This window comes from Mauremys reevesii, linkage group 23 (assembly GCF_016161935.1).
Source record: "Mauremys reevesii isolate NIE-2019 linkage group 23, ASM1616193v1, whole genome shotgun sequence".
In the NCBI taxonomy this organism is placed as follows: domain Eukaryota; kingdom Metazoa; phylum Chordata; order Testudines; family Geoemydidae; genus Mauremys; species Mauremys reevesii.
The window spans coordinates 7,716,898-7,720,091 of NC_052645.1; the positions used below are offsets into that span (position 1 = coordinate 7,716,898).

Here is a 3,194-nt window from a genome sequence, read left to right on the forward strand (position 1 = left end):
GGAGGATAGGTAATGGAATTACCAGCTCATCTATCGAACAGGTCTTAGGGTTTTATCCTGCCACCCATCACCATAACCGAGTGCCTTCCATAAAGTCGGTAGCAACAGCCATGTCCCTAGTCAGCTCCATGGAGTCTCTGGCACATCTCTCTTAATGGGGGTGGGACTCACCACTGCAGGCACCCCCGCCTGGATGTCCCAGGGATCAACTTTGCTAGCCAGTATGCCCTCTTCTGGTGGCATCTCACTGCCTTCACTTCTGCTCCAGGGACCCTTGTCACCCCCAGGCCCCCAGCATCCTCTTCATGACACAGCCCTCTGGCTGTGCCGCACTCTGCTCCCACCTTCTGTGAGGCCTGCAGTCCACTGTCCAGCCACTTCCTCAGTGGCAAGTGCGGCCAGGGGGGGAACCAGGCCCGCCCACTACTCCAGGTCCCAGCCCAGGGACCCTGTAGATGGCCACTGCTTTCAGCGCCCCCTCCAACTCCTCTGTAGATCTCCCTGGGCCACTTCCCCACAGCCCCAGCACCCTCTTCACCCCTGCCTCAGGGCCTCAGGCTGCAAATCCCTGCAGCCCGCCAGGAGCCACCTTTAGCTCCCTGGATCCCTGCCTGCAGCACTGCTCTGTCCAGGGTACTTGCTGCCTTCAGCCTCCAAGACAGCCAGTCCTCCTCCCTCCTCAAGCTCCAGGGAGAAATTGAAGCTGCTCTGCTCTGCATCCCTTCTTATATGGGCCAGCCCAGCCTTGATTGGCTGCTCCACACAGCCTCTCTCTAATTGGCTGCCTCCTGCGCAGCCTCCCTAGGGCTCTATTAACCCCTTATGGGCCAGTGTGGGTCAGACTCCCCATCACAGGGAGTAAAAAAAATCAGCTTGTGGGAAGATTTGTGGGTTTGATTCTTTAAATTTACTTGTTGGTTCTGGTTCAGTATTAGCTGGTTGGAGTTTGGGGGTAGCAGACAGGTCAGTGTTGGTACTGTCATTCTCATGGAGGAAAGGCCATTTCCCACCTAGGAGCAAACTGGAGTGGCATCTGGAAGAGATTGCACCAATCTTCGCCCCATTAGCTAGACAAAGCCTTGCTCAGACCAGAGCTCATGCAATATCCAGTGTGAAACCGTGCCCTGGGGTGTTCCTGCAGTGTTAACGGATCCCATTAGAAAGTGCATGGTCAGGGGCCAGCATTCTGCCTTCCCTCCCACCATCCCGTTAAAGCGAGCACAGCACTGATGAGCAGGAAGAGCCTGGCTGGAGAGGGAGCTGGCTGTCCTCCGCACTTGATGGGATTATAACCTCTTCGGGTGAAAAAGCAGCAGGAGAGTCTGGAGACAGGTTAAATATCAGTCCCCCAAAAGAAGGATTGTTATAGTCCAGGACCTTGCAGCTCTGTGTCAAACTGGGACTGTCTGTCTCAGAGTAAGACACCTGGCTGCAAGAAAGGGCAGAGCCTCAGTGAGTTTAGCAGCCTGCAAAGGGATTATTGGCCAAAGAGAATTTGCGTGTCATCCTTGTGCAGAGGCCATGCTAATCTTCTCTGTATCGTTCCAATTTTAGTATATGTGCTGCCGAAGTGAATACAACGGCAGGAATTACGAAGCTGAAGTTGAGTACCAGTGCTGAAGGGAAGCTATTGCGATCATGAGATGCATGAGCCCATTGCCTACAGGTGAGCTGGAGCCGGTTCCCACCAGTTCGCGGGAACCGGTTGTTAAATTTAGAAGCCCTTTTAGAACCAGTTGTAAAGGGCTTTTAAATTTAACAAAAGCTCCAGCAGCTGCCTGCCCTGCCCCCGGCCCCAGCTCACCTGGCTCCAGCTCTGCCTCTGCCTCCTCCCCTGAAGGCTCCCCTCTGGGCTTCCCGCCAATCAGCTGTTAGTGCGGGAAGCCTGGGAGGGCTGAGAAGGAAGCAGCAGCTTCCTGCAGGTGAGCTGGGGTGGGGGGCACAAGGAGGGCTCTAGGCGCCGCGCGTCTCCTGGCAGCCCCAGCCCTAACTCCGGCCGGCCGGGCAGCATGGCTCCGGGCCAGCCCTCAGCCCCCAGGCCCCGGGGCGGCCCCGGCCCTGACTCCGGCCAGCCGGGCAGCACGGCTCCAGGCCAGCCCCTGGTCCCAGGCCGGTCCCTGACTCCGGCCCGGCCTCTGGCGAGGAGGTGTTGGATAGAGGGCGGGGGGTGGATTAGGGTCGGGACTCGGGGCGGTCAGAGGGCAGGGAACAGAGGAATTGAATGGTGGCAAGGGTCCTGGGGGGGCAGTCAGGAAGGACCGGGGTTGGATGGGGCGGTGGGAGGCAGTCAGGGGCAGGGGTTCCAGGGGCAGTCGGGACAGAGAGAAGGGGTAGTTGGATGGGGCAGGGGTCCCGGGGGGCCATCAGGAATGAGAGGAGGGGTTGGATGGGGCAGCAGGGGGCAGTTAGGGGACAGGGAAGGGAGGTGGATGGGGCAGGGGTCCTGGGGAGCGGCACGACCTCCTCGTGGGGTGAGGAGGAGGGAACTGGTTGTTAATATTTTGGCAGCTCATCACTGCTTGTGCAAAAGGTAATAAGTAGCCTCTGGCACCAAGATGGGTCCCTTCCCTGGCACCAGGTGCAGCTCCCACTTCTCTGGCTCCTGAGCTCAGATCCTAAAGACGCCTCTCCGTTTGGCTAGATCGTGGGTGCTCACAGCAGGAACCTTCTCCCAACAGAACTAACGAGCTCTGACACTGCAGGATTCCCAGCAAGAAGAGACGACCTAGTAGGTTATAGGTTTGTTTTATCTGTAACTATTTGTTTCCAATATTCTTATCCACTCTCACCTGAACCTCTGTTCTGTGATAATAAACACGATCAATGTATCTAGGTGCTGGGTGCTGGGCAGAGCTGAGTTCTAAGCTCTAACTACAAAGCTGGGCTGTACTTTTCCTTTGGGGCCAGCAGGCCTGGTAATTCTACGAGGGTTCAGTGGATAAGAGGTGGATGCTACAGGGAACACTTGGTGGGGCCAGTGGTTGGTGTGCGCCCATCACTAACCTGCCCAGAGAGAGCAATGCCACTGCCTGTGCATCCTTCTCCCTCTCCCAAGACACAGACGGCCTTTTTCTTAGCTACCCCCGCCTTAGCCGCTTTAGGAGCTCACAGCCACTGGAGAGGTCTCAGAAAGGCTTCATCAGCCATTGCAATAGGAGCAGCCAGTGGGGAAGGGGACGGTTTGCTCCTGGCAC

The 3,194-nt window shown here is 57.1% G+C and overlaps 1 non-coding gene across 1 annotated transcript; it reads right to left on the reverse strand.

Annotated features, from left to right (window-relative positions):
• Positions 1–1,470: 1,470 nt before the first annotated feature.
• LOC120389456 lies at positions 1,471–1,578 on the reverse strand. Its single transcript, XR_005590930.1, has one exon. It is a non-coding gene; the product is annotated as a U6 spliceosomal RNA (small nuclear RNA).
• Positions 1,579–3,194: the final 1,616 nt, after the last annotated feature.